Raw genomic sequence first — 20,434 nt, forward strand, 5'->3', positions numbered from 1 at the left:
TCATTGTAATTTTGTCAAATCACCACCATAATAAGAGTTCAAAATGTCCAGTATTTCTGTGCTCATATTTCAGAACAACGTATGGATTCTTTAGACATTCAGAATAGTGATGAAATGCATGCTGAGGGAAAATAGAGCCACTCTACAAATTACTCTACAAATTATTACTAACCCAAACACAGAGAAGGGCTAAGGATTTATAAAATAATGATTATAATAATAATCATAGTTATATTATTATTTTCAATGATGTTCTGATTTAATCTCTTCAGTTTTTGTAGGAAAGGAAAGGGTTAACACTGATCTCTGGGGAGAAAAATCTAGCTAGCTAAGTCAGCCATTGGCTAGGCCATCAAAAGCTTGATAAAGGCATCTGCCACTCAATTGTATTAGGGCAAATATTTGGAGTGACAGTGGAATCAACCAATCACATTTTGACTTAATGAGTGGGACCGTTTTTACAAAAATGAATGGAAACTTCTGCCTTCTTGAAGGCCAACAGGTCACTGCACAATAGCGAGCAGTAGTTTTCCCACGGTCTAGCTAGCTAGCTTTTGTTGTCGGCTAGTTTGCAGTGGCTGCAGCAGGTGTTAACAAAGAGGATGTTGTTGCTAAATTTGTTACCTTCTCCCTTTTCAAGAATAACTTTCAACAAGAAGTTACGTTTCAAATGATCATCATCATTTTTCTTGCAGTTATGCACATGAACAAGATAAACAACTAATGCTAGCCAGAGCAAGATGAGCTAAAATCTAACAAAGGAACATTAGATAAACCCTCTCGAACTTTTTCAGCTAGTTGGCGGTCAAAATTGCACTGATAAGTGATGGGGAATTGTAGCCTCCTTGTCCTTCTGCAGTTTACCTGCCAATGCATGCTTGTCCCAACCAAGCACACAAGCTAACTGGATAGAGTTGGCTAGCTTGCTAGCTAGCTACTTCCAGACACAAATGAGAGAACACCTCACTCTGACCATTTTACTCACCGTAACAGAGCTGGTTAGGCTGTTTAGATGTTATCTAAAGCGTTCTTGACTAACTATTACTTTTTTTGTCTATGTTTACTGACACTGGTCATATTCAGCGGGTGTTACGCATTCGTAAATTAATCAGTTGTTCTGCGCTCTGGCACGCTCAGATGAGAGTGCTCTGAAATCAGAGTAGATAGCCAGAGCGAATGTGCAAAAGCAAGAGATATGTGAAAAAATGTATGCACTCACTAACTGTAAGTCGCTCTGGATAAGAGCGTCTGCTAAATGACTAAAATGTAAATGTAAATATGCTAACTGTATAACAAGTTTTTGCTAGCTAACAAAATGACACCTCCATCTCTAGCTGTGTATAACCACCGCAAAACGATATGAGGGTAAAAAGTCAGTCACTCACCCACTTCACCAATGGCATGACATGACATCCTCCTAACAACTAGCTAGCTAGCTAGCTATATAGCTAACTTTAGGCTCTGTGTTTTACTTGCTACATAAATAGATACGCTAAACTATTTGCCACGTTATGACTGACTTGTGATTATTGCCCTTGCTAATTTGATTGTATTGACATTCCCTGCCTTAGAACATTGTGTTATTGAAACTGAAACAGTGCATCCCGAATGGAGACAGCAAACAATGTACCAGGCCAGCTGTGATTTACAACCTGTATGTTTTGGACTACCAAGAAATGTATTGGTGAATTATATTAATCATGCATTGAACTGCTTCCAACTATTCTGCCAACAATGCCTTAGTGTACATCATGGAATGTTGAGTCAAATATAACCTATTTTTAAAACCTCTTTAAAGCAACTGTGGATAGTTGTTATTTCACGCTTAAGAGTACCTGTAATTATGCCAGCTAGATTCAGTAGCTAGCTTTACACTTAACTAGCTAACAGTAGCTACTAAGGGTAAGTTATAACCTACATTTATTTTACATACTGGTAACCAGAGTCGTTAAAAAGGAATTCAAGACATGGGTGACTAGTTAACGTTAGCTTGGCTCTCTCTGTGTGTTTCATACCGTGGGAGGAGGGGTTGGTTCGTTGACAGAGAGCAATGGCTAGCTAATATGCTAACTATTCTAGCTAGCTAACTAACTGGCTGAGTAAGTTGACGACGTACTCACTCAAAGTGTAAAAACGAACCCTAAAACTTTACACAACGTTAGACACGGACACAAATGATCTGTTTAGCGTGTTAACACACTATTGGTAGTTTGTTGTAACCGTGTATTGGTGCTAAACAGTGTTATTGGAAGCTAGCATGCTAGTTAGCTATGGCGTCATAGGATACGGTGCCCTGGGCGGTTTTCACTGAAGAATACTGTATCAAGGTAGCTAGCTGAATAAACTAAGTTAGAGTCTATTCCTATAAAACATTGAACCGCTGTAGTTCACAACAATTATAATGTCTAAAGTGGAAGTTGGGAGAGTTATATTTGAGTGTTTCAGTGAAACGTAAGTGAGGGAAGCCCCGCTCTCTCGCTTTCCCAGATGTTTAGTCAATTTCAGTCCGATCTCCTTTGCATTATTGTAGCCTTTTCTGTAGCCTGTCAACTATGTGTCTGCCTATCCCTGTTCTCTCCTCTCTGCACAGGCCATACAAACACTTCACACCGCGTGGCTGCTGCCACGCTAATTTGGTGATCCCTGCACGCACGACCCACGTGGAGTTCCAGGTCTCCGGCAGCCTCTGGAACTGCCGTTCTGCGGCCAACAAGGCAGAGTTCATCTCAGCCTATGCTACCCTCCAGTCTCTCGACTTCTTGGCGCTGACGGAAACATGGATTACCACAGAAAACACTGCTACTCCTTCTGCTCTTTCCTCGTCTGATCATGTGTTCTCGCATATCCAGAGAGCATCTGGCCAGCGCGGCGGTGGCACAGGAATCCTCATCTTTCCCAAGTGGACATTCTCTCTTTTCCCCCTGACCCATCTGTCTATCTCCTCAATTGAATTCCATGCTGTCACAGTCACTAGCCCATTCAAGCTTAACATCCTTATCATTTATTGCCCTCCAGGTTCCCTTGGAGAGTTCATCAATGAGCTTGACGCCTTGATAAGATCCTTTCCTGAGGATGGCTCACCCCTCACAGTTCTGGGTGACTTAACCCCCCCCTTGTCTATGTTTGACTCATCTTTCTCCGACCACTACTTTGTATCCTTTTCTCTCTCGCTCTCCTCCAACACTACTCACTCTGCCCCTACTCAGATGGTAATGTGCCGTTGCAACCTTCGCTCTCTCTCTTCCGCTACGCTCTCCTCTTCCATCCTATCATCTCTTCCCTCTGCTAAATCCTTCTCCCTCCGATCTCCTGATTCTGCCTCCTCAACCCTCCTCTCCTCCCTTTCTGCATCTTTTGACATCTTTTGACTCTCTATGTCCCCTATCCTCCCAGCCGGTTCGGTCCTCCCCTCCTGCTCAGTAGCTTGACGACTCATTGCGAGCTCACAGAACAGGGCTCCGGGCAGCCGAGCGGAAATGGAGGAAAACTAGACTCCCTGCGGACCTGTCATCTTTTTACTCCCTCCTCTCTACATTCTCTTCCTCTGTTTCTGCTGCTAAAGCCACTTTCTACCACTCTAAATGTCATGCCTCTGTCTCTAACCCTAGGAAGCTCTTTACCATATTCTCCTCCCTGCTGAATCCTCCTCCTCCTCCCCCTCCCTCCTCCCTCTCTGTGGATGACTTCGACAACCATTTTGAAAAGAAGGTTGACGACATCCGATCCTCATTTATTAAGTCAAATGACACAGCTGTTCCTGCTCACACTGCCCTACCCTATGCTTTGAATTATTTCTCCACCCTCTCTCTCCAGATGCAATCTTGCGACTTTTGACGGCCGGCTTCCCAACAACCTGCCCGCTTGACCCTATCCCCTCCTCTCTTCTCCAGACCATTACCGGAGACCTTCTCCCTTACCTCACCTCGCTCATCAACTCATCCTTGACCGCTGGCCATGTCCCTTCCGTCTTCAAGAGAGCGAGAGTTGCACCCCTCCTCAAAAAACCTACACCCGATCCCTCCGATGTCAGGCGTGAGCGTGCTGTCTCTAGCCAACTCTCCTGCTATCTCTCTCATAATGACCTTCTTGATCCAAACCAGTCAGGTTTCAAGACTGGTCATTCAACTGAGACTGCTATTCTCTGTGTCACGGAGGCTCTCCGCACTGCTGAAGCTAACTCTCTCTCCTCTGCTCTTATCCTTCTAGACCTATCTGCTGCCTTTGATACTGTGAACCATCAGATCCTCCTCCACCCTCTCCGAGTTGGGCATCTCCGGCGCTGCTCACTCTTGGATTGCGTCCTACCTGACATGTCGCTCCTACCAGGTGGCGTGGTGAGAATCTGTCTCCGCACCACGTGCTCTCACCACTGGTGTCCCCCAGGGCTCAGTTCTAGGCCCTCTCCTATTCTCTCTATACACCAAGTCACTTGGCTCTGTCATATCCTCACATGGTCTCTCTAACATTGCTACGCAGACGACACACAATTAATTTTCTCCTTTCCCCTTCTGATAACCAGGTGGCGAATCGCATCTCTGCAGTGTGTGGCAGACATATCAGTGTGGATGTCGGATCACCACCTCAAGCTGAACCTCAGCAAGACGGAGCTGCTCTTCCTCCCGGGGAAGGACTGCCCGCTCCATGATCTCGCCATCACGGTTGACAACTCCATTGTGTCCTCCTCCCAGAGTGCAAAGAACCGGGGACCATGGACAACACCCTGTCGTTCTCCGCAACATCAAAGCGGTGACCCGATCCTGCAGGTTCATGCTCTACAACATTCGCAGAGTACGACCCTACCTTACACAGAAAGCGGCACAGGTCCTAATCCAGGCACCGTCATCTCCGTCTTGATTACTGCAACTCGCTGTTGGCTGGGCTCCCTGCCTGTGCCATTAAAACCCCCACAACTTATCCAGAACGCTGCAGCCCGTTTGGTGTTCAACCTTCCCAAGTTCTCTCATGTCACCCCGCTCCTCCGCACACTCCACTGGCTTCCAGTTGAGGCTTGCATCTACTACAAGACCATGGTGCTTGCCTACGGAGCTGTGAGGGGAACGGCACCTCCTTACCTTCAGGCTCTGATTAGACCCTACACCCAAACAAGGGCACTACGTTCATCCACCTCTGGCCTGCTAGCCCCCCTACCTCTACGAAAGCACAGTTCCCGCTCAACCCAGTCTAAGCTATTCGCTGCTCTGGCACCCCAATGGTGGAACAAGCTCCCCTACGACGCCAGGACAGCGGAGTCACTGACCACCTTCTGGAGACACTTGAAACCCTACCTCTTTAAGGAATACCTGGAATAGTATAAAAGTAATCATTCTACCCCCCCTCCCCCACCCCCCCATAAAAAATTAAAATAAAATTAAAATAAATAAAGTGCTTGTCCCACTGGCTATCATAAGATGAATGCACCAATTTGTAAGTCGCTCTGGATAAGAGCGTCTGCTAAATGACGTAAATGTAAATGTAATTAAGTTGGTTTTGTAGCATAAACTGGGAATTTAATATTTTTGACTGATATTGTGATTGTCTGTTTGTTTCATATATGCAAAGTAGTTAAAACGCTGTCAGTTCCACTTTAAACTTTAGGTCACCGGTTACTTTGTGTGCTAAAGATGAAATGTTTTTTACAATGGGAAGTAATAGTTGTACATTTCGATTGGGAAATGCTTAATGGTTGTGTTTTTGTATTCTTATGATTGGGACCTACTGGCTTAATATATCAGAGTTTAAGGGCTGCTTATCCGTTAACATCATGCTGTGTGACTGCTTTCATTCCATCGGCCCTATGCAGTGGTGTAGTGGTGCCTGGAGAAGTGGGTATACTCTAATTTTGCCAAAAGGTTCCCAAACGGCCCACCCAGTGAAAGAAAGGCACCCTGTGTGAAAAATCCTATGTTTTCCTATGTTTTTTTTTCAGGTTTTCACTCTCAAAATCACACTTTTTTAAAATAGAAAAAATACAAACATTTGATGGTGTAAGTCCACAACAATTCTTAAATCATATAAATCTGACTGGGTGGGCCTTTCAGGGCCTGACTCCCCAGTGGGTGGGCCTCTGTCCACCCAGGCCCATCCATGTCTACGCCCCTGATGCAAACAGTACATGATGACAATTGTGCATCACAAATAGCCTACTAACCAACACTTCGGACTAAACTTTTTCAATACCTAGTTTGCATACCCATTGTTGCCTTGGTTAAGCATTTACTGGTAGATATCATAAGATGAAAAGTATTTCCTACCCTACCGGCTACCGATGTCATTCTTCTGGGACCTGCTCCATGCCAAAACCAGTTGACAGCGGCATACTCTTGCTGCCTGCAGATTATATTCTGCTGAAACTAGGCTGTGTTTGTGGCGCATGTGAATATATTTCACATGCTTTGCGATTGTGTAGCCTACTTTGTGTATGATTTCTCTATTATACTACATAATTGCTAAGTCATACTCCTCCACTACACTACTTTGATACGCATCAATAGGGATTAAGAAGTGAGTATAAGCAATGCCCACTGAAAAAAAACTGGGTATACAGTATATACCTGCGTATAGCCTCCACTACACCACTGGCCCTTTGTGTTTTACAAAAAGTGCACTCAAATCAAATCAAATCAACTTTTATTTGTCACATACACGTGTTTAGCAGATGTTATAGCGGGTGTAGCGAAATGCTTGTGCTTCTAGCTCCGACAGTGCAGTAATATCTAACAATTTCACAACATATACCCAATACACACAAAAATGTAAGGAATGGAATTTAAGAATATATATATATATGGACAAGCAATGACAGAGCGGCATGGACTAAGATACAGAATAATATTATAGAATAAAATGCAGTATATACATATGAGATGAGTAGTGCAAGATATGTAAACATTATTAAAGTGACTAGTGTTCCATTTCTTAAAGTGGCCAGTGATTTCAATAGGCAGCAGCATCCTCTAATGTGCTGGTGATGGCTATTTAACAGTCTGATGGCCTTGAGATAGAAGCTGTTTTTCATTCTCTCGGTCCCAGCTTTGATGCACCTGTACTGACCTCGCCTTCTAGATGATAGCGGGGTGAACAGGCAGTGGCTCGGGTGGTTGATGTCCTTGATGATCTTTTTGGCCTTCCTGTGACATCAGGTGCTGTATGTGTCTTGGAGGGCGGGTAGTTTGCCCCCGGTAATGCGTTCGGCAGACCGCACCACCCTCTGGAGAGCCCTGCGGTTGCGGGCGGTGCAGTTGCCGTACCAGGTGGTGATATAGCCCGACAGGATGCTCTCAATTGTGCATCTGTAAAAGTTTGTGAGGGTTTTAGGTGATAAGGCGAATTTCTTCAGCCTCCTGAGGTTGAAGAGGCTCTGTTGCGCCTTCTTCACCACACTGTCTGTGTGGGTGGACCATTTCAGTTTCTCAGTGATGTGTACGCCGAGGAACTTAACTTTCCACCTTCTCCACTGCTGTCCCGTCAATGTGGAAAGGGAGGTACTCCCTCTGCTGTTTCCTGAAGTCCACGATCAACCCCTTTGTTTTGTTGACGTTGAGTGAGAGGTTATTTTCCTGGCACCTCACTCCCAGAGCCCTCACCTCCTCCCTGTAGGCGTTCTCGTCTTTGTTGGTAATCAAGCCTACTACTGTTGTGTCGTCTGCAAACTTGATGATTGAGTTGGAGGCGTGCTTGGCCACGCAGTCATGGGTGAACAGGGAGTACAGGAGGGGGCTGAGCACGCACCCTTGTGGGGCCCCAGTGTTGAGGATCAGCGAAGTGGAGATGTTGTTTCCTACCTTCACCACCTGGGGGCGGCCCGTCAGGAAGTCCAGGACCCAGTTGCACAGGGCGGGGTTCAGACCCAGGGCCTCGAGCTTAATGATGAGCTTGGAGGGTACTATGGTGTTGAATGCTGAACTATAGTCAATGAACAGCATTCTTACATAGGGATTCCTCTTGTCCAGATGGGATAGGGCAGTGTGCAGTGTGATTGCAATTGCATCGTCTGTGGATCTATTGGGGCGGTAAGCAAATTGAAGTGGGTCTAGGGTGACAGGCAAGGTAGAGGTGATATGATCCTTGACTAATCTCTGAAAGCACTTCATGATGACAGAGGTGAGTGCTACAGGGCGATAGTCATTTAGTTCAGTTACCTTTGCTTTCTTGGGGACAGGAACAATGGTGGCCCTCTTGAAGCACGTGGGAACAGCAGACTGGGAAAGGGAGAGATTGAATATGTCCATGCTCTGAGGACGCGGCTAGGGATGCCGTCTGGGCCGGCAGCCTTGCGGCGGTTAACATGCTTAAATGTCTTAATCACGTCGGCCATGGAGAAGGAGAGGCCACAGTCCTTGGTAGTGGGCCTCGTCAGTGGCACTGTGTTATCCTCAAAGCGGGCGAAGAAGGTGTTTAGCTTGTCTGGAAGCGAGATGTCGTTGTCGGCGACGTGGGTGGTTTTCTTTTTGTAGTCCGTGATTGTCTGTAGACCCTGCCACATGTGTCGTTGAATTGCGACTCCACTTTGTCTCTATACTGATGTTTTGCCAGTTTAATTGCCTTGCGGAGTCAGTAGCTACACTGTTTGTATTCTGCCATATTCCCAGTCACCTTGCCACTCTCCAACATGAGTGCGCTGGTATTACGGTTGCAGTCCTTTCAGAATCACGAACATGTCACACACTGAAGGCCTGCCTATAGGTTCGCCACTGCGCAAACATGTCTATGATACGTATAAAGGCTGCTAAGATATTCATGTTTCAAGAAAGGAGTGTATGTGTTTGGCCTGGCAAAGCGGTTTTATGCGCTGACAGAATGGAAGTTGATAATTATGAGTTTTTTACTCCGCTGATCTCGGCTGGTCTCGGGAAGAGATTACCCGTCCACACTGTCAGAGACCAAGTCAAGACAGAGTACAAATGTATCTGACCGAGTCAAGACCGAGTACAAATGTATCCGACACCGAGACAAGATCGAGACACTTGAGTAGGCTACTACAATATTGGGTCAGAGGGAGCGAGAGCGTTTATCAGTTACAGACATGAACATACAACTTTAACCACAGAATAAGGCTACCTTCAAACCAAAATGCGGGAAACACATGTCCAACACAGCTGTTTGGTATTTTTAATTGGTTGGATAGTCTTTGCAACTTTTCTGATGGACAGCCCAACACACTCCTCCTATTGAAAACCATTGAGTTGCTGCTTATTTTACTCATCCATTTGACTGATTGGAAGGCACCCTTATAGTCCTCAATAATCAACAATGTAAATGTTAACTCTCTTGCTCTCACTTTCAAGAGCATTCAGTACCTCTATCCATCTCTCGCTAAAGACGCTAGAGACAGATTATTCCAAGGACCTCCAGAGCGATCTCTCCAGAGCACAGAGAAGTAAGCTCCGCTGGTGGTAATATACTTGATGCCCTATGTAAACCTCCTTCACTATGGTTGTCTGTCTGTGTGATGACATATAGCATATTATCCAGGACCACTGGTTGGATTGGATTTACGGTACTCACTACAAAACTAATGCGCTCTCCTCCCACTAAAAGTCTCCCAGACCTTTATAAAAATGAACGTTTCCATCCCCCTATTCCCAGGTGAGTCTGCTGGGCCATGGAACTCTAGAGCAGCACATCAAGAAACCTACCACCATGTTGTCAGCTATCGACAGTTCCCTGAGGAAGGATGCAACTATCAAGGCTTTAAAAGGTCAAATTTGGAGGATGACCACCAAATACAGTAAAGTGTTGTATAAAACTACTAGTTCATTTTGTAATAGGTTACAAAAACAAGAACTGTTTCTTAGCCTTTTTAAAATCATTTTTAGTAACTACTATGGTAACTTAAACATCTGACAACATGCAGACTTTATCCATCAAGACAACACTTATGATTCGAAAAGGTCTCAAATCAATGCAAGTCTCATATCCAGGGTGAATACATTTTTATTCATGTATAAAGGACATCACACAGGTGTCACAGGTGTGCCTATGTGAGAATACTGTTCATTGACTACAGCTCAGTGTTCAACACCATAGTGCCCACAAAGCTCATCACTAAGCTAAGGACCCTGTGACTAAACACCTCCCTCTGCAACTGGATCCTGGACTTCCTGACGGGCCGCTCCCAGGTGATAAGGGTAGGCAACAACACATCTGCCACGCTGATCCTCAACACGGGGGCCCCTCAGGGGTGCGTGCTTAGTCCTCTCCTGTACTCCCTGTTCACCCACGACTGCGTGGCCAAGCACGTCTCCAACACCATCATTAAGTGAAAAGGAGGGCCGAACACGACCCCATTCACATTGACGGGGCTGTAGTGGAGTGGGACGAGAGTTTCAAGATTTGGCATGGGTCCCCAGATCCTCAAAAAGTTCTACAGCTGCAACATCGAGAGCATCCTGACCGCCTGGTATGACAACTGGTCAGAATCCGACCTTAAGGCGCTACAGAGGGTAGTGCGTACAGCACAGTACATCACTGGGGCCAAGCTTCCTGCCATCCAGGACCTATATACTAGGCGGTGTCAGAGGAAGGCCCCAAAAATTGTCAAAGACTCCAGTCACCCAAGTCATAGACTGTTCTCTCTGCTACCGTACGGCAAGCGGTGCCGGAGCACCAAGTCTAAGTCCAAACGGCTCCTTAACAGCTTCTATCCCCAAGCCATAAGACTGCTGAACAATTAATCAAATGGCCACCCGGACCATTTGCATCGACACTCCCCCCCTTTGTTTTTACACTGCTGCTACTCACTGTTTATTATCTGTGCATAGTCACCCCTACCTACATGTACAAATTACCTCAACTAACCGGTACCCCCTGTATATAGCCTCATTATTGTTATTTTATTGTGTGACTTTTTTATATTTTTTGTATTTTTCATTTTTTACTTTAGTTTATTTAGTAAATATTTTCTTAACGCTATTTTCTTAAAACGGCATTGTTGGTTAAAGGCTTGTAAGTAAGCATTTCACGGTAAGGTCTACACCTGTTGTATTCGGCGCATGTGACAAATACATTTGATTTGATTTGATTACTTGTCTAGTTGTGATTGGCTGTATGGTCAATAGAAGACATTGGTAGTCGTTACAGGTATCTGGCATATAGGAGCTTTGTTAGTTGGTGCTGGGGTTATCTGGGCCATAGGAACAGAGTGGTGCTGCAGCCTGCGCAGTCCATCGCATCTACCAGGAGTTCCAGGATGCCAAGGGAACCCATCCTGGATGGGTTTGGAAGCTTGTCTGCAGAAAGAAATGAACAGACAAAGAACATATGAGCTGCAATAAATCTGAACCACTTTCATATCCATACCATAATTCGCCAGATTGAAACTGAATATTCACTGCCCTCTTACACCTTACCTTTTGATTATAGAATGTGGTGACATAGAAATAGTTATTGGTAAGTGGTAACCCAATCAACAGCAACATTTTACTTTTTTATTTGGGTCTATAACAGTCTATTACAAATCAGTCTGACAGTACTTTGACAGTATGTCAATCTGAAGGAAATATGGTTTGAAGTGACTTATTCAGAAAGGTATTGGGAAGTGATCAGAATATCACCAGTCAATAATTGTTTGATCTTCTGTGTAGAAAATAACATAATTGATATTGCTTTCAATGATTAGGAGCTTTCCCCCCAAGTGTGATTATGCCTGGCCCTGTCTACTCTCTGCTCTTACGAATCCTGCGCAGCTTGTGTGCATCTCATTCATGTTCCTGAGAATCGTATCTTTCAGAATATCTTTCTGCGGTCATAATAGCATTTAACTCCAACCGTTTAAATGTTAGAGCCACATTTGCAGAAGAAAAACAGAAAGCACTCTGTTTTATCACAACCGCATTTAGGGGCTGCTATCAGAGCTGTATCACATTAGTGGAAACCAATATTGTTCTCAGGGCAGGTCTGCCGGTTTTGACTAGCAGAAGTGACTTTTCGAAGCAGGATAGGTTAACTAACAAAGCAGGATAGGATAATTAACGTGGCAGGTTAGGAGAATTAACGTGGCAGGTTAGGAGAATTAGTTTAAGGTTTGGAAAAGGTTTAGGGTTAGGGTTACGGGTAGCTAAAATGCTAAAATTGTCCCAGACGCGACTCAAACATATCTAGCTACAACCAGGCCTGCTCTGAGAGCAGTCTTTGATTCCACTAATGCGATGCTGCGCAAACAGAGGTTATGCACATAATTGCGGTTCTATGAACTTAGCAACACATTTTTATTTGATTCAGAGATTCTCTCACGACCCCATTTTCAAATCAGGCGAACCCAAGGCTTTGGGAAACGTAGCAAGCCAGTCGGGTTGCCTTTCTCCTACAACTTTGCAACAGAAAACTTCTAGCCTATACCTTCCCTAGGTTGGGGAGTTAGATATCAAGGTAGCTAGCTTCAACCACAATAAGTATACTGATGTGACATACAGTACATTTACCTAAGTACCTGTACATAATAAAGTAAAGTCAGAATCGTAAATAAGCTACATTTCACATCAGTATCCTAGCTAATTGTAGTCAAAGCTAGCTAGCTATCTAGCTAGATACTAGCTAACGTTAGCGAGCTGAATCCTAGCTCTCTAAAACTCTAGGCGGCATTCTGCCTTCTCCCTACAGTTTTCAGTGGTCAGCTTTGCCCACAACTGGCTCATGTGAACTACCATCCCGATGCTGTGTTTTAACGTTTAGAAACATCAATAATCATTGCTTGCGATACAGCTTTGGAAACATATGGCCCTTATCTTTCCTCAGCAAGAAAGAGTCCTTCAAATAAAAATATGAACTTACTGTAGCAGTTTTGCACAGATCCATACAGCTATGGGTGCCTCCATCCGACGAAACTACACTTCCACTACACTTCCCGAGTTACGCTTACACAGTGTTCGGAGCATGCTATGTAGTTAATTAGCACAGGTGGTCCCTCTGTCTTCTGTCTGTTTTCTGTAAACAAGCGCTGTAACATAGATATATAGCCGTGTGGGAACACTAACCCTAACCCTATAAAGGTGTGTATCAGTTTAACCTTTTTTAACCTTTTTATTATTATTATGATATGAAATATAATGTCCTTATGCTTCCAAAAATGTACCGCAAGTGATGCATGTTAATGTTCAGACCGAGCGTCGGGGCTCTTAACAAAACTCCCCCGTACAGGAGACGCCTTTGTCCAATGTAATGCAACTGAGAGTCATGATCAAGGGCTAGCTGAATCCCAGACATAGGGGGAAAGTGGGGGAGGAAAAGTATGCAAGATATATGAGACAGAACCCTGATGGAGCAAGATGGATGAAGCTGCTAGCAAATCCACTGGCTGGCTAGTGTAGCTAGCTTGTCGAAATGTGCTGTGCATATGCCAAATCAGATGATTGTTCTGATGGAAGACAAGCAAAGAAACAATTGCTGCCTTGCTGCTACCGCACAATATCTCTTGCTTTTTGCCGTGCATAACTAGTTAGCTACCTCTCCTGTGCATGTAATTCCAGGCGTTTTTTTCAAACAGCTCTTACACAAAAAGCGCATTATCATAGATTTCACAATTTCTGTGTTATTTCGACCTCATAGTGTGGAAATATCATTAAAAAAAACGGATTTTAGATGTTTTAGACTGCCCTGTCCCTTTAACCTTTATTTTAAGCCTTTTCCAAAAGAGAAGAAATGTCATAAGGTTAAAATCCAGGTCATGTGACATGATTAACCAAAACAAAGGGCCCTGGGTAGCTCTACTAGCAGTGTGCTTCGACAGGGTGTTTCATTGTTATTGATGCTGGGGGATGAAGGTAGGCATAATTGAATTTAAAAAATATCAAGCCCCTCATTCATCACCATTATCACTGCTGACATTTGTATCAGGTTATATTGATGTACATTGAGGTGGATCTAGTAGAGTGTAAAACTATTGGAATATACAATATTCCATAGTTTACCAGGTTTTACCTGTTTTTGAACACCATTATACAGTAAAACCTTGAGAATTGGGAGGGGTAGTATTATCAAAGACAGTACAGTATGAAGATAGGCAAAAACTGCTTCTCCAATAGAAATCCCTGATCACACTTGTAGGCGATGTCATGGTGACGTTGTATAGCTAAGCTCATGCGTAGAAACACGTAATCGGGTCTAACGGTCGTCTCGCGCCGAGCTGCGCATTTGCAGGCCGTCAAATCAAAGGCACTCCTTCGATATAAAGTTGTTTTTTATGAAAATGGAAACGTGTCACTTTGTCACTATCACGAGGTTGGAGTAATCACATCTTCAACTACTTACGACCATGTCTCGAATCTAGGTTGTGCCTTTAGATTTTGAGAAAATGAACAACTAAGGAAGAATTTTCACTTCTCTCATTGACTTCTCAAACCCCAAACCCCGGCCTGGTCTGTTAGGTCTGTTTCGCAAGAGTTCCCGGAAGTTTAGAAACTCTGTGGTATTATCAAATTATTCACCCTTGCAGTTTAGGGATGCAATAGATTTGATGCATTGTTTCCATAGGCCGTACCATCTCAAGCAAGACCAAAGACCAGCAAATAAATGGACATGCATTTGAGTAGAGTAGAGAGAGTAGAGTATTGTTTTATTGATCCCAACTTGGGAAATTGTTTTATCATCTCAAGCATCATCAATGATTACAAGGGCAAGACAAGGATCAAGGACAAACACATAATACAAAACACATAGGACACATATGAAGGCACCTGCATGCTGCACCTTAGTAGAAAGATAGAGACCAATAATTTAGCATTCTTTAATTAGCAATACAAAAGTCCAATAAGTTGACTACAACCAGAAAGTTGAATACAAAAACATACATGTCAATAATATCCAAAGTGTGATCATTCATAGAAGTATTGATGCTGAAATGTTCTGATGCCAAGTCTCGTTTCAAGTGAATTGGATTAAACGTGACCATACTAGCTAATATCAGTGACAGTTCTGACGTCAGGAAAATAACCACTCAACTGACCAAAGCTAAATCATGTGTGGGCCTTTGAGAAAGACGTCAGGACTCATATCATATGGACAGCTTTTCTAACTTTGATTATTGACACATCCTAATGCATGTTATGTGACTCCAAGCTATCAAGGGCCAATTTAGCCTGATTATTTACTTATTTTCTCAACTGTCATCGGCATTGTAGAGTGTTTATCTGAAGACTTCATTACAGAGTAAAATATATATTTGCAGATGGGTGAAGGGGGCTCAGTTGGGCACTGCAAGGGTTAAGAAGAATCTGAAAGATGTGAGAAAGACAGAGGAGATGCGGCAAGGACAAACTATCGATCGACGCCATGCTGTACTGTCAGTGTTCCCAGATAGAGGTCCAGAGTTCCCTTCTGAATCACACATCTCTCTTTCTCTCTCTCTCTCTCTTTCTCTCTATCTCTCTCTCTCTCTCTCTCTCTCTCTCTCTCGCTCGTTCGCTTTCCAAAATCACCATAAAAAATAGCTTTGATAGCTTATCAATCTATAATCAATTTAAATTAAGTCAATAGCCTATAACTTGGTTATGCAAAAAATGTGTTGTGATTATTGTGCCATTATTCTGATAGGCATATACCTAAAAAACTAAACACTACAATTTGTCAGGGGCACAACTTCACTGGGGACGGGGGATCATGTCACCCCCACATTCTGAAATTGCATTTTTGTCACCCCCAGTTTTATCATTGCAATGTGATACAAAAAGTGGAAATGGTGTGCTTTAGGACCATGCGGACAACTCCGAGCAGTCTGGTACGCTGTTTGGAGTGTTCAGCAGGCTGGATTTAGGACTGCGCCGACACAACGGTGTGGGCTGACAGGCTGTGTGAAGGCAAAGCTTCTGGAAGGCTGGCTAAACCAGCACGGGAGAGTTGAGCATAGTTCAGTATGTATGTGTTGCACTCTTTCAACGAGTTGTAAAAGCAAGCAGAGCAGAAACTGGCTACTCTTTCATTGACTGATGTAGCTGGCAAGATAACTGCTGTTTAACTTAACAGAAAAAAACAGAAACAAGTGTTTATTCGCGGTGCTGTGCTAGTATTGTAATTTGCATGTACAGTAACGTTAGCTAATGTTTCATCCCCTCTCGACTGAGATGAATGAATAATCTACGCTAGCTAGTAGCTACCACAGCCAGGTCAGCTCTAGCCTCTAGTTATCTGTCAGATAGCGATATGAGGTAGCTATTATTACTATCTAACAGCTGTTGTTTGATGGAAATGTTTTGTAGCCTTTGTTTTGTCCCGTTTCAGAAGTAAATTAACTTGGCTAGCTTTCACCAGTTGATGTACCATTAGAAAGAGACCTGGCCAAAAGTTGGCTAATGTTAGCTATTCTTTTTGCCTCAATCACACGATGAAACCATCGACCAAACGATTTAAGATTGATATTCGGACATTTTTTCAGTGCAATGTGAGTTTTATTAGTCAGCATGGCAATGTAACATTATTGATCTGTCAGTTTCCCTAACTAATTCCCTACTTTTCACACTGAAACAGTAATATCAGCTCTAACCTTAGAGGCTTCACTGTCATAGAGGTCTGCGCGGGACCGATTTCTTCATCCCAGCACTGCTGGCTTTCTGTCCGACTCCCACCCCGCTACCGCAAGAACTGGTCCCAAACCCAACCGCAGTCCCGCAATGTTATTTTAGGCGTTTGTGACGCAGGTCACTTGCCAGCCATGGTCCCAGCAATGTTGCGCCCTATAGGCAATATTAAATGCGCAAAAATAACTTCAGAAATAGGTTAAATTACCACAGATTCTCACATGGCTCTTATATTGTACTACTGGGTTATATCAGCCAATATGCTAGATGTAGTTTGAAGAGAGCAGTTGGAGACACTTGCACTTTCTCTTGAGCTATTTTTATAGCCTACCTTTTAGGAGTGGGAAGATTTAGGAGTGGGAACTGAGCTTTAGATGCCCAAATGAGCTTTAGACCACCCGACAGTACCCCCCCTCCCCCCAAGTAGCACCCCTGCAATTTGTTAAATGACAATAATACATTCAGGTGTCATGTATCAAATTACAAAACTTTTCTTTTATAGGCAGCACTGCACTTGATCCAACGTGCTACAGCTGATTGCAATACCAGTATGTATATCTTTAAACCCGAGCAGTGTTTATGTCCCGCATCTAAACACACGCAAACAACTCTGGCTTATCTGCTGCTAGCAATCTTCTGATACAACTCTCGGACCGCTCGGACGCACAGGATGAATCGGTGACACAGAGAGCAAAACGATACAACATAGGCTATAGCTCCACTTCTCCGCTGGTCCTTTAAGCAGCGCATGCTGATCGGCCTGTGGGACAGTTCAGTTTGGTGCAGGTCGGCCCACGCGAGAGAGCGTCGAGAGCGAAGTTGCGCCGCTCGCCCCGGAGGCTAGCAGATAAAAGCCCTGAAAGTGATTGGAAGTGATGGTGAAAAGGATTTAGCCCAGGCATTAACAGAGAGAGAGAGAGAGAGAGAGAGAGAGAGAGAGAGAGAGAGAGCACATGAGAGAGAAAGGGGTTAGTGAGTACATGAGAGAGAGAGAAGGGAGAGAGAGAAGGGAAAGCGAGAGAGAGAAGGGGAGAGAGAGAGACGGGGAGTAGACAAGAGAGAGAGAGATTTTCCACCAAGCTTTTTTTCTTTCTGCCCTTGAGCATCCCGGGTAAACCCGAGCTTGTAAAGTGGGAGGAGAAGAAGGACGGGCACCAGCCCTTCCTCAAAGTCAATATTTTCACTTTTGATACTTCTTCAAGCTGGAAATCACGCTTTCTCTTTTTTCCCCACCGCCCATTTCCAGATCTAGGACACCGTTATATCCTGTGCAGTCATCCGCGGTGTAATAAAAAAGTTACCGGCAGGAGAAGAAAATAAACACGGAGACCAGATCAAATCAGATAACGGGAGTGGAGTACAGTAGCCTACACCTCGACAGGAGCGGGGTAGTGTGGATGGAGTCGTGCAAGGCTTACGGCAGAGGGGCGGTCGAATAAAGGGACACAGAGCAGCTCTACCGAATCAGATGAATGTTCTAAGTAAGTCACAAATCGGACAGGTGTCAAAATGTTTGATTTCTAAAAATAAATTATGAGGAGATTAAGAGGCCTATTTGGAGTGAGTCTAAAACGCACCTCTCACTTCGAGTGATGTAGACTATTAAATTGTCACTCACTATTCTAAATATTATTAGGCATATACTCTACAATAAATAAAAAAAGTTGTCACTTCATATTATGTTTAGAAATAATATTATTTATTAGGCTACCAAATTAAATGCAGTCTGAATGTTTGCTACTTACAATTCGCGTACTGAAGCGAGCAGAAGCACTAGTCAGACACACCCCTATACCGTATTTCGAGCCGGAGAATGAAACTTAGCTTAACCTAATTTTCGTGGAACTTTTTTGGGTGGGACCTGGCCACAGCGTAGCCAAACTGTGAACAGGGTCATTCCAATTAAAACGCATTTTGTTCACTCTGGTCATCTAGCATTTGGAAAGGCGATGCCTTTTCAAACTCTCTAGCGCACAGACACGTGTTATTAAGCAGGAACGCAATCAGGACAGCAGAGTGACGGTGTGTGTAATAATTTACTAACCACTATATCACATATAATGTATGTTTAAATAAATGCATGGTGATGTAGGTGAAGTTAGGATGCTTCATCTTTTATGGAACGAATGCACTAAGTGATGGAGTGACTTTTTCACTTTGCTTCACCCCCCCCATTCCAAGACACAATGCATATGCTACATCATAAGTTAAGTTTTAGCTCATATATCTTTCATTCTGTTATGAGAATTTATATCCCAATGTTTCAAAAATGAACTTATTACTCAGTCTGTATCCCAGAGGTTGTAAATCTCTAATAATCAGACCAAGCAGCCCAGCATACAATCATCAGGCTTTATTCATGAGAACTTTCTAAAACAAAATGGTCGTACAATATTTTTATATGCACACCTCAGAGAAAAAATCCCTCCCCTCTTTAGGCAGGCTGTAGTTTTCCACTTTATAATTGCTCTCCTGACCATCAGTTCACACACACACACACACACACACACACACACACACACACACACACACACACACACACACACACACACACACACACACACACACACACACACACACACACACACACACACACTTCCAAGCCTAACAGTTTCTCTCCTCCCTAAATTCCTCAGTTATCTTGGTTTCTCAGTTGCCTGTAGACAGTTATCCTTGTCCTTTGTTGTCTGGCCTAACTCTTACTCACATTGCTAAATAGTAGCACAATGTCATAATCTTTACTGGTCCTACACTCACACATTACCAGGTAGTAGATTCTAACACATCTCACACAGTTTCAGAGTGTAATAATTAGTCACTACTAAGAAAGTACTAATCATACTTAAAACAATAACATTTCACAACTATATTTAAGGGTGGAACATTTAGTCATTACTTTTAACCTGTATATATTTTAATTCCTATATCACATTCTTTCATTGACAGTCCACCCCCACGCCCCGAAGCACACCACCCACACACACACAACTTCTGAAAATTGGCACCAAGCCCTGCATATGACTTAAAAGCTTGTGCATAATTCTGGAAATATTAACTCTGAAATATGTCACATCCACGATCACGATGACATACAGTATTACATACAAACATCTGTTTGCTTAAAATATCCTCTGTGTCAGCCTACATGGTTTTGTCCAATTTCTTGGAAGTTCAGTCATAGGCCTACTCTCCCAATACAAGTTAGGTTATATAGCCTAAATGTCCAATATTGGAAAATAAAATAAGCGAAACGTGATGAACAAGATGGATGTTTTCTCTCTCTCTCTCTCTCTCTCTCTCTCTCTCTCTCTCTCTCTCTCTCTCTCTCTCTCTCTCTCTCTCTCTCTCTCTCTCTCTCTCTCTCTCTCTCTCTCTCTCTCTCTCTCTCTCTCTCTCTCTCTCTCTCTCTCTCTCTCTCTCTCTCTCCCTCTATCCCTCTATCAGTCTAATATCTTCATAATTTCCCTCTTCTTTCCAGGACAATCACTGAGGCAAGGCTCTCCCTTATCATCCCTAGCGGGCAGCTCTCATCTCTCCCAGCCGAAAAGGACCTCTGAAGTATGGATTTGTTCTGCTGATTCTCCAACGACCCCCACCATGGCAAGCGCAGCATTGGCACCACTATGGTTGAAGTAGATGTGACGTTTCTCTGACTTTCGACGCCCCCTGCTCTATTATTTGTCACTCTTTTCCAAATCCGACATCGAAACAAGTAAGTGTAATTTCCTAAAGGAGCTGTGATTATTTGTAGGCCCACGTTTGTTGAACGGCTCTATACTGACGTAGCCATCTCGAACACTTTCTCTTAGTGCATTTGTATTTTTAACATCACCCCCAAAATGTCCGCTTAAGCTCAGGTGAGCGTGCAGACGCATCATGGTGACAACGAAGTTACTTTCTGTGTCCGTATGATCCTCAGTCGCGTTCTA

General features: G+C 43.7%; 1 protein-coding gene across 3 annotated transcripts in view; it reads left to right on the top strand.

The window, feature by feature from the left end:
- Window positions 1–17,534: 17,534 nt before the first annotated feature.
- LOC121541431 (netrin-G2) overlaps window positions 17,535–20,434 on the top strand; it is a 158,661-nt gene continuing 155,761 nt past the window's right edge. For all 3 annotated transcript variants that reach the window (XM_041850430.2, XM_041850431.2, XM_041850432.2), the window contains exons 1-2: window positions 17,535–17,986; window positions 19,984–20,217. The gene's annotated coding sequence lies outside the window, so the exon portion shown is untranslated. The remainder of the gene's footprint in view (window positions 17,987–19,983; window positions 20,218–20,434) is intronic.

This window comes from Coregonus clupeaformis, chromosome 27 (genome assembly GCF_020615455.1).
Source record: "Coregonus clupeaformis isolate EN_2021a chromosome 27, ASM2061545v1, whole genome shotgun sequence".
NCBI classification, from domain to species: domain Eukaryota; kingdom Metazoa; phylum Chordata; class Actinopteri; order Salmoniformes; family Salmonidae; genus Coregonus; species Coregonus clupeaformis.